This window comes from Musca domestica, unplaced genomic scaffold (assembly GCF_030504385.1).
Source record: "Musca domestica strain aabys unplaced genomic scaffold, Musca_domestica.polishedcontigs.V.1.1 72, whole genome shotgun sequence".
NCBI classification, from domain to species: domain Eukaryota; kingdom Metazoa; phylum Arthropoda; class Insecta; order Diptera; family Muscidae; genus Musca; species Musca domestica.
Window position 1 is genome coordinate 616,789 of NW_026712388.1, and position 12,281 is coordinate 629,069.

The window sequence follows — 12,281 nt, forward strand, 5'->3', positions numbered from 1 at the left end:
TATGAACCTTACTCTTATTTCCCAAGGATATTTTTTTCAAGTCTATAACATCTTTTCAATCTTGGATATTTGAAGTTTCTAAGATCTATAAACGTATCTCCAAGAGCTATAATCGGGGTTATTGCCTGAAGTTTACAAATCGAATCTTCAAGAGCTTTAATTATGATTTTTTAAGATTTAAGAGCTATATTCGTATTTCTAAGAATATTTAAAAGGTCTCCAATGTTAAAAGATATTTTTAAGAATATTTTTTTAGTTCAACATCTATAATCCTGTCTACGAAAGTCTTCAAAAGTTACAATCGTGTATTTTAGATCATATTTTAATATATATAGTAGAGATATTTTTAAATATTATTTCATTGTATCATAAGATTTTAAGAGCTATAATTGTTGATTTTTTTAAGAATACTATTTTAAGTCCCAAAATATTAAAAAGGTTTTTTCTTAAGAATACGAGTTTTTAGAATACGAGTTTTAAGAATACGGGTTTTAGGATAATTTCTAACGTCTAAAAGAGCCACAACCGTGAATTCTTTGAAAACATTTTTTTGTAATATCCAAGGACCATAATCGTGGATTTTTTAAGAATTATTTTTTATACCGACTCCAAGAGCTGTAATAATGGAGTTTATGAATATTTTTCCAAATATCCAATAGTTATAATAGAAAATTTTAAAGAATATTTTTAAGTTCTTCAAGAGCATAAATCGTGGATTTTTTTTACAATTTGTAAAAGCTAAAATCTTGGATTTTAAGAAAATTTTTTTAAAATTTTCTAAAGCTAAAATAGTGAATTTTTTAAGAAACTTTTTTTTTTTAAATTTTCAAGAGCTAAAATCGTTGATTTTTTTGCGAATTTCCAAATGCAAAAATCGCGGATTTTTTTTAAGAATTTTTGTTTATAATTTCCCAGAGCTAAAATATTTCTTAAATACTCTCTGATTTATATTTGCAGATATTTTAAAAATATTTTTAACGTAGTCTTTGACGTTGATGATCTCTAATCGGTATTTGAGTATTTTTAAAGACATTCAAAATCTCTTACAATTTTTATACTCTCAGTCATATGTCTACGTAGTGTATATGCCATTTGATAAGACCAAAACCTGCATCATCGAAATAAGGGCTTTAGATTTAGCTCTTTGGACGAAATCCTTTTCGGAACATTTGGAGTCGATGTAGGGGTGTCCATCAGTCTGTGTCAGATTAGGTACAAATTTGCTACATCATAATATTATTCTCTAACTTAGACCAATTTCCGAGATAGGCAATATTAGTACTCTCCTTCTGTTCACCCCCCCTAAAAAAGGTCAAGGTTTTCAGTTCCTTTCAAATTCGGCAAATCCCAATACCTGTATTAACACAATATTTGGTAGGAAGAACCGATAGAAGGAACTCCTTCTGATACCTCCCCAAAACGGGTCTATGTTTGAAATAACCACGAAGCCCATAAAATGTAAAATGATCATCCGACTACTTTCAAATTTTGCACATCTCAATACATATATCTTATGCAAAGTCGGCATATATCAGACCACTCCTTTGAACACCTTCCCACACCTGATCAACATTTTGAATAATTATAATATATAAAATTGGAAATAGGCATACGGCTATCTTCAAATAACACACTTCCCAATGTTGTAAATAACACAAGATCTGCTATGAACATGGAATTTATCAGACCTCTCATTATGGTACCTCCCCCACTACGGCTCAACATTTTGAATAATCATTAAGCTCATTAAATGTAATATGATATGACGAATCGTTTCAAACTTGTCACATCTCAATACTACTATTACCAGAAATTCTGGCGTGAAGTTATATATTGGACCACTCCTTCTAATAAATCCCTCAAAACGGGTCAACATTTTGAATAACCCAAAGCACCCGAATATTTTTAAACTTCATACATTACAATATTTCTGCTAAGAAAGATCTAGTGTGAAGATGATTGCTAACGGCCCAACCCTTCTGGCACCTCCCCACAGAAGGTTAAATTTTTGATTGGAAATGTTATCAAAGAGCATTTAATGTTATCAGAGGGCTTCAATCGTGGATTTTCAGAATATTTTCAAGATTCCAAAAAGTTTTGATAGTGGAATTTTGAGCATATTTTTAAGATATCTACATTTTTGGTTATTTAATAACATTTTTCACGAAATCGGGATGTTTCAACAACATTTTAAAAATATCAAGGTATCTAACAGCTCTAATGATAAATTGTTTTAAGTTTATCTTTTAAGCTCTCTAAAAGTTCAAGATTGTTATAGATTCTTAAGAATGTATTCCTGGTATTTTCTGATAGTATATACAAGCTCTTCTCTTTATTTATATTTTTTGCATGTGCCGAGCATTGATTGATGTTCGATCAAGTGTTTATTTCGATTATTTTATTTTCTAGGTGTCTAGGAACTCGATCAGAGCTTGTTTACGGCTAATATTTCTAGAGTTCTAAGATTTTATTACTATTTTAAAAATCTTTAAAATAGTATACAGGGTTGCCCATGTTTTTTTTTAAATCAAAGAAATCAAGGCTTGTCCGCAGGCAACATTCTTTGCGTCAATTGAATTTTGTACGGGAACAAATGCAAATCAATGCGAATAATCCGTTGTAAAGTGGAGCGAGCCATGCCCAACTGCTTAGAACGGCGTTTTTGGGATGTTCTTGGGGACCTCTCAACACTGGCTCGTACGGTAGCGATATTCTCGGCTGATCGCCTTGGTCGACTTTTATATGGCCTCTTCGGATTAGAAAGAGCGTTATCAGTCGAAAATTTTTCGTATAAACGCTTAATGGTGTTCTTAGAAGACACACTTCTCATATTTTTTAATGTTTTAAAAGCACGTTGAGTTTTCACAATTAACTTCTTCTGTTGAATGTAAATTTCAGAGCGCTCGCGTGGCGTGTATTGGTTCATGGTAAAAATGGTTCATGGTAAAAAAATGGCTTCTATTAACTTCTTTTGAATTAAAACAAATCTTTTAAAGTCCATTGAAAGCTCTAGTCCTACATTTTGATAATGTAATCTTTTATCCTATCCTATAAGCCTACATTTTTAAGAATATATTTTTGTAGTCTTTAAAAGATCTAGTCTAGACAATTTTCAGTTGCTTTTTTGATTTTATTTTATTATATCAATAATGTATGCTGATATTAAAAACGCTTTTGGATGTGTCATAATAATTTGCCCCAAAATTTTCCATCAAATTATGTATTAATTAATTATGTATTAATTAATTATGCTCGATGGAAAATTTTAAGGTATTGACAATTTGCTATCGCTTATTGATACCACAATAAGGGCAGGTGAATAGCCAAAATCTCATTATCCGTAAAACTATGTCAAAGCTTCTCAATTTATTGCCTTGTCATATCTTATCATACTTCCCCTCTCAAAATTCACCGATTTGATAGCGCACATTGGCAAGTTGATGCGAACGCTTTATTTTGAGTATGTTTTCATTTCTTCGACTTCAACTCAATTTCGCCGTAAATTGGCTCAAATCGTTTCGATGATCTTTCAATGGTTTCACTTGACTTCTGAGTGATGTTTTTGTTGATTCATGGACTCATGACCAAGACAACAAATGAAATGTTGTGTCTCTCATGGGCATCGTATCTTGAAACATATGACTGTTATTGTTTCTCTGGCTGCTGTCATTTTAATTATAACAGTTGATGTGGTGTTTCAGTGTTGTGTTGTTTCTTTGTTTACTCTTTAACATGTGTGTGATTGCAGTGTATGTGTCGGGGGCATCACTCCACACAGTAGCTTTTGGCGGTTGGTTGGTTGGTAGTTTTAATTTAGTTAGACATGTGTTTTAATTATGTTTATTTTGTTGGAATACATGACATGGTAAATGTAATTCAAAATGTTATTACGTGGGTAGCTATTGTTAGCATACATGTTTGTTTGGGAATGATGTTGCATTTTTTGCCTTTTGCCTCCAAACGAGGGTGGGAATAGTCTGTTTTTTGCAATTCATGTTTGTGTCTTAAGTCTTTTGATTTGTGTGTGATCAAAGTTGTAACATATTAGTTATGTGTGAACGATTCTTGTGAAAATATGGGTTTCATAAATTTGTCAACATTAATTAAGTAATTCAAAGCAACTAACTAGGCCTACATGGGATAATAAGGTTTATGTAATAGAATATGATTAATTCACCGGTAGAAAAGAAAATGTTTAAAAGATGGGGTTTTTTGCAATTAAAAATGAAAAAAAATCTTATCAACGGTGGAAGTATCAGGATTATATTTGATCCTTGAAAAATTATATTTCAAAGAAATCGTAAAAAAAGTTATTAAATAAATCTGTTTCCCTCCGTATGAGACGTTGATGTTCTCTCAGGCATACAAATCGTGACCGTATAGAAATAAAAAGATAAATAAAACCAAGGGGGATTAGTATTAATATAATATAAATGACCGTTTATTGTTGTGAGAGTTTGTCAACCCGAGTTGACAGATTACCTTTTTTATGCGGTTAGCTCCGTAGCTAGCAAGAGAGTTACTATGAATGCCAAGTCGCAATGCATCGAGGTGGCTGGAAGCACCGATGCTTCCAGGAAATCTCTAACAGCAACACGGGCTGAGAGAGTACCCAGAGAGAGTTGTAGAGAAATGACTTGGAAAAGCTGCCTACGGTCCGAGCTGTGCGAACGTAGGCCCCAAGGAGAGTTGTAGGGAAAATCTTCAGACTGGGAAGGCTTTCTCCCTACGGTCCGAGCCAAGCGAACGTAGGCTCCAAGGGGAAGTTGCAGGCAACCTTTTAGCCCAAGAATGCATCTCTCTACGGTCCGTACTAAGCGAACGTAGGCTCTCTGGATCGTTTGGCAATTTGCAATTCTAACTTAAACATTGCCGCCCACCTTGAAACATTGGACAATGTTACAATAATTATAAATATAAATTAGTTTGCAATATTAATTATTCTCGTATTCGTTTGTACCAAATTGCGTGGATTCAATATAATTCGTATTGGCCATTTAATTTATGGTAGCAAGCAATGTAATTCGACGGATCCCGAGATCCCTTTGACCATAAATTAAATGGAATCAACAAGTTAAGAACTTAATCAAAGTAACTTAAGAGTAAGAAGACGTGAGATCAGTTTCTAGTGAGCGTATTTCATATTTTGTTTATTAATTCATTTGTAAATTGATAACGAGTGCATGAGTTTAAAATAATCCATCCGAACCGTATATTGTGACATAAATAAGAAACCCAAGAGAAAGTAGCATAATTTAATTGGCGAGAACGACGCGCTTTGTTATTGGCCCTTGTGATGTCTTTACGTTAATTAGCCGAACCATTCCATTACCGCCGGGGTGAACCTTAACAACTCGATCTAGCCTCCAAGCCAAATTTTGTGAGTTTTCTTCCCGTTTTCTATTACAAAACGATTGAGGTACAGCTGAACCTCTGCGAACTCTTTTAATCGGAGGAGACAATATTGAATCGCCTAAAAGATTTTCCTTTTTTTCGAAATGCAGCCTAGAACTAAAAACTTGCATATGTTTTGCTAACAATGGACCCGTTAGGATCCAACCGAATACCGTATTTTGAGCTACAAGTGACCCTAGAACCTTTTGATGAGCTCCCTCTAACACTATCTGGGGATACAAATCAGCACCTATCAACAAATCTACCGGACGACTGTCAAAGAGGTGAGGATCAGCTAATGGTAGCTTGGGCAATTGATCAAAAAGATTAGACCGAACAGCAAATGAAGGCAAGTTTTCCGAAATCTGAGGGAGAATGAAAGCGACGGTCTCAAGCTTAACAGAAGGAATGTGGTTAGAACCAAGGCAAATCGAACAATTTTTCCTTACTGTGGCAGAAATGGAACCGTTAACACCCGAAACCGTAGCATCTACCGTACGTACTGGTAACCGAAGTTGCTTTTGAATGCGATCAGTAATGAAGGACGCCTCAGATCCAGGATCAATTAGAGCCCGAACTGGATAAGAGGCACCCTGATGAAGGATATTGACCATAGCCGTACCTAGCAAGACATTCCTATTCTGCGATGTGTGAAAAACTTGCGTATTGGTGGTAGTGGGATTAGAACCAGTAGAAGTGGATGCGACGTTAGGATTTGATAGGGCAAACGAGGGCGAGGATGAGCTATTTGATACCCGAGTATCACTGCTTTGTCTATGTATTAACGAATGATGAGTGCCTTTGCAAATACTACACCGATTAGAACTTTTGCACTCTTTAACTGAATGTCCCCGAGACAGACAGTTCCAACAACATCCCTGTGTTTTGACAACAGACAATTTCTTTTCTATCGACAATATTCGGAATTTAGGACATGACCGAAGAGAATGGTTTTGTCTAGGGCAGAGGGAACAAAAGAATTCCGAAGTGGATTTGGCGGGAACATTCACCGAAGCGCTAGTGAAGTGAGGCTGAACCCTGGCCTGATTAGATCTGGTATGTGAATCAGGTCCCTTAATGTCCCGTAAACAATCAAGAGTCTGAATTCTCTCTGTCAAAAATGCATCTAAATCTGACCACAAAGATATTGCTGATTTATCCCGTATACTTTGCTCCCACAAGGTGACCGTTAACCTAGGCAAACGTTGAATGCACAAAAAGACTAAAATAGGATCCCATTGATCCGTTGGAATATCATAAACTGCCATAGCCGACAAACAAGTGTTTATGCCCCGTTGAATTATTTTTAAATTGGAACTAGATTCTCGATCTACAGCGGGAAGGTCAAATAAAATCTTCAGATGACTATTTACAATGACTCGTTTATTGTCATATGTGTTTTTTAAAGCGGTCCAAGCTAAAGTGAAACTTCGGTGAGTAAGAGGAAATTTGTTTACGATTTCCCTAGCTTCCCCGGATGTTTTTTGCACCAAATGGCAAAGTTTCTCTATATCACTTAAGCGGGCATTGTTTATGAAAACCGTAGTAAACAAATCCCGGAAAGTCGGCCATGAAAGAAAATCTCCTTTGAAAACCTCAATATCGCACGGAGGAAGGGTAAGAGAGTGAACATTATCCGAAGGAAACCAACCCGAGACGTTGTTTCTAGCACTTTTCATTGAATCAACTTCAGAAGCAATTGTATCGACCTGCGTTCCCATATCCTTAGATGTTCGGGACAACGAACTTAAATTGGGAACTGCGTTTTCCGAAGTTTCAACTAATGACACAATAGAACCATTTAAGATAGAATTAGAAGGTGACGATGGGAGTTTCCGATATTTGGTAAGTCTCCGCTTAATGGCCGAAAGACATTTAATATATGTCTGATGCGAAACCTCATATTTACTGTCTACTGAATCGATATCCTCTTTTTGTGAATCTACCGATGACATCAAATAGTCCAGGCATTTATCAAACATTTCCTGAACTTTAGCCCACAATTTCTCGATTTCAGCGCAGCGAACCTCTAGTTCAAACTCATCTATATCCTCATCGCGCACCAAATTGAAATGTGCATCAAATTTAATGAGAGCATCCGAAGCTCTAATAAACATGTCCATAGGTGTGAATGGCATGGTGAATAAGTATTGCAACCCAGAAAAAAAAGAATTAAATCACTGAAGATTAAATCTTTCTCCAAAATGCAAGAAAAGAGCAATTGATAATGGACTAGTATCCAAAAATAAATATTTGGTATGCAACTAGGATATAAGTTTTCGAAAAATAATCCCACTAATTATATTTTCTACGTTTCAATAAGACCGTTCGCAGCGAGAAGAAAAAACAAACTCGAAGAAATATCAAACCTTTAATATTCTAAAGCGACATAAAAATTCCAATAAATTTTCCAAGAAAAATAAATTTTATTTTTAAATACCAATATGACCGAATGTAGGGTATGCAGGGCAATCAACTCAAGTTTAATAAAAAATACAAAATAATATAATATAGTAATAACAACCTAGCCAAGCAAATTTTTTGTATAAATATATAGAAATTAACTGTATTTACTTCCTACAAAAATATCACAATTTGACATATGTGGCTGGCTGTAGGGTGCAAATGTCCAAAAAATCTCGTTGGTAGCAAAAAAGTAATAAAATTTAGAAAAAACACCAAATGTCTATTTTCATAAATTTATTTAAAAATAAATTACGAATTTTTTCACCTGCGACCCACTGTGCAGCGAAATAACGAAAGCAGACAAAACGAAATAAAACACAAGCGACGTCGACAGCGTAGTCAACGTGCCTGTGGTGGTGCATAAGCAAGCGGTCAAGCGGCAGAGCAGCAACAACTGACTGTGTTGTTGTTAGAAAAAAATAAAGAAGTAAATGCAAGCTCTCACAACAACGGAACGGACTACCAAATCGATTTTTTTTTCTTTTCGTTTGGTTCTTGGGTTACCGATGCCAAAAGAAGAAGTATTGTTTTTGTTAATGCAGATATGCAGTGAAACAATGAGTGCCTTGCAATGAGAGTCTAACAATAAAAAATAGGAATAGGTTGGTTAGCGACTGATCGAAACGAAGTAGAACACCACTATGTAATAAACACTAGTTAATCAGCCAATGCATGTATGAAAAAATAAAAAAAAGTAATAGATGTTGCGGAGAGTAGGGTGACGGACGGACGGCCAGCAAATAAATATTTATTGCAACAATTTCCGAAAAGGCACTCGCGACTTTTGGTTTTCGTTTTTTAATATTAATATTTTTTTTTTTTTTTTCGCTCACTTTAAGAAAATGATTTCACGTACCTGTTTGTTTATGTGATGATCGATGAAGATGATGTTGTTGTTTATGGTGTGTATGACGTGATGTGGACTGTATGTGGATGCGGGGGGATGATTTTCCGTGCTTTATGCCAGAGAAAAAGGGAAAAGGACTGGTAAGAGATCCGGCTCGATTGGATCAAATGTTTCCCTCCGTATGAGACGTTGATGTTCTCTCAGGCATACAAATCGTGACCGTATAGAAATAAAAAGATAAATAAAACCAAGGGGGATTAGTATTAATATAATATAAATGACCGTTTATTGTTGTGAGAGTTTGTCAACCCGAGTTGACAGATTACCTTTTTTATGCGGTTAGCTCCGTAGCTAGCAAGAGAGTTACTATGAATGCCAAGTCGCAATGCATCGAGGTGGCTGGAAGCACCGATGCTTCCAGGAAATCTCTAACAGCAACACGGGCTGAGAGAGTACCCAGAGAGAGTTGTAGAGAAATGACTTGGAAAAGCTGCCTACGGTCCGAGCTGTGCGAACGTAGGCCCCAAGGAGAGTTGTAGGGAAAATCTTCAGACTGGGAAGGCTTTCTCCCTACGGTCCGAGCCAAGCGAACGTAGGCTCCAAGGGGAAGTTGCAGGCAACCTTTTAGCCCAAGAATGCATCTCTCTACGGTCCGTACTAAGCGAACGTAGGCTCTCTGGATCGTTTGGCAATTTGCAATTCTAACTTAAACAAAATCATTCCAATATCAATAGATCTTCTTTGTTGATCCCATGTCATTAATTGGTAGAATAGCAGATCAAGCGTTTTATAATAAGCTGTGCTGTTTTGATTAATTTGATAATAAAAGGCGAGACATTCCGTTAATAAAAAAAAAAAAAAAACGATATCTGCCCCATGTCCAAGATATTTTTACGAATTCTAGCGTTCAGGTCTTGAATAGATGCTGCCAGTCGCAGTATGTTAATTTATAAGACTTAAATGGAAAATTATGATCACGTTTTTGAGAGACACATCGGTGCGAAACATTTTTTCGTTAAAGAGCTGTGGTGTTCCTGCGTGCGTGGCACTTAGCGCCGGAAACGTTGAAAAGTAAACTTTGTCCAGATCAATACCATTTAACTCCGAACATACCAAATCATTAATCAGGAAGACGTCAATTTGTGTGGGCGAATTTCTGTTCTACGAAGGAGTGCCTACTACCAACTCTAAATTGCAAAATTTGAAAATCGTCAAAATAAAAAAATCGTGAACATATCCCAATATTCTATTCGGCAAATATTAAAAAATGAGCTCGGGGTAAAGCCATTGAAATTCCAAAAAGTGCAAGAACTTACAACGCAACAGAAAGAAAATAGACTCAAAAGAGCCAAAAAGTTGCTTCGTTTGGCCGAAAATGGTGAAGTGCCGAATTTGGTTTTCTCCGGTGAGAAAACATTCGTTGTCTAGCAGTTGGTAAACCAACAAAATGATCGTGTTTACTTTACTACTCTTTTATAAAGAGGCCAGCTGAAAATGTCCACCTTCGGTTGGCCACCAGAAATCAAGCGCCGACCATGGTGATGGTGTGGGCCGCCATAACAGCCGATGGTCGCTCTCCGCTCGTAATAATCGACCGTGGCATCAGAAGCCGGATATTATCGCGAAAACATTCTGGAGGGTGTATTAAAGCAAAGATTTTGGCCGCAGATCTTGGACATTCCAACAGGACTCAGCACCGTCGCACTCAGCACGCGTGATAGAAGAATGGTTACAAAACGAGTTTCCTTGCTCCATTTCCAGCGCACAATGACCACCAAAATCTCCGGATACTAATCCGTTGGACTATTGTGTCTGGAGTATTTTCGAAAGCAAGGTTGGCACTAAAAAATACCAAAGTGTCGATCACCTCAAGCAAACGCTTCGCCGGGAATGGGCCAAAATACCACAGAGCAACATTCGGGCAGCGTGTGACGGTTTCATTGGCCGTTTGAAGGCTATAATTCGTGCCAAAGGTGACCAGTTCGAACAAATCTAAACTTATTCTAAATTTGACGCTATTTCTGACATTTTTTGCTTTCATTCCAGAAAATTGAAAAAATGTAAAAATATGGCGTTTGACTCTGTTGGGTGATATGCTAGGTTTCGACTATATTGGTTACGTCCTTCACATTATATGAGATATGAAAACGCTGACTTCTTTCACAATTTATGACAGATAATAGTTTTGGAAATGGTGATCCTTTGTGGGTGAGGTCCCAAAGGAGTTCGCAAATATCTTCACAACAGATTTTGTGTGCGTGAAATTTAAAGAGACCTGGATGCTTATTTCGATCCGATCTCCAACATTTTTACAACAGATCTTGTGTTGATGGAAATATCGAGAGTACCAAGTCTGATTGGAATCGGACGTTAATTTCGCGTTTTATGAGCTTCATGGATATTCAAAATTTTGACCCTTTGCGGCGGAGGTGCCAGAAGGAGTGGACCATCTTCGCCTTTTGAACGTTTTGTTTTCAAAATCCTGAATCGCTTGTGGGCGACCTATCTGAAGAAATTGTCCGACCTCAACCATTTTTATAACAGATCTTGTGTTGATGGAATTATTGAGATGTACCAAGTCTGATTGGAATCGCACGTTAATTTCGCGTTTTATGAGCTTCATGGATATTCAAAATTTTGACCCTTTGCGGCTAAGGTACCTGAAGGAGTGGACCGATATTTCTCATCTTTACACCAGGCCTTAGGTTAATAAAAAAATTGTGATATGTGAAATATGAAGAGAACCTAATTCTTATTTTGGATTTTATAATCGTTTTGGTTATTCAAAACGTTGACCCTTTTTGGGAGAGGTACCCGAAGGAATGGTCTGAACTCTAACATCTTCATAACAGATCTTGTGTTGATAAAAAATTGAAATGTGCCAAGTCTGAATGGAATCGGATATTAGTTTTGCGTTTTATGAGCTCCATGGATATTGTACATTTTGACCCTTTGTGGGGGAGGTACCAGAAGGAGTGGAACGATTTTGTCCATATTCACACCAGACCCTTGGGTTAATACAAATATTGTGATGTGTGTAATTTGAAGACAATAGGACTTCTACGTGACATTATATGAAAGTTATAATTATTCAAAAATTTTACCCTTTGTGGGGGAGGTACTTGGAGTGGACCGATATTGTCCATTTTCTTCCCTGAGCTAGCACTTAAGCAAATATTAGGATTTACAATATTGGAGCAAAATCGGATTATCCTTTCTCTTTCTGTGCAGTAAAATATTTTTTTTGGAAAATCTTGGAGTGGACCGATATTACCCATTTTCGATTATCAAAGTTTGATAATAATATTACGATATGAGAAGTTTGGACTAAATCGGATATTTCCACCCACTACCATCTCAAGCCATATGGTAAAAATATTACGATTCACAAAGTTTCAAATCAGATACTCCCTTCGAGAGTTATCGTTCACACCAGCCAGGCAGACATACAGACGGACTTACACCTCTATATCGCCTCCAATATAAAAAAAGGATTTCGTCGATGGATACCTAGGGTATAAAACCTTTACTTCGATGATACAATTTTTGGTCGTACCAAACGATGCATATACCC

The 12,281-nt window shown here is 36.4% G+C and overlaps 1 long non-coding RNA gene across 1 annotated transcript in view; it reads left to right on the forward strand.

Moving 5' to 3' along the window:
• The window catches only part of LOC109611672 (uncharacterized), a 186,055-nt gene that overhangs the window by 17,667 nt on the left and 156,107 nt on the right, over nt 1–12,281 (forward strand). The window lies entirely within an intron of this gene.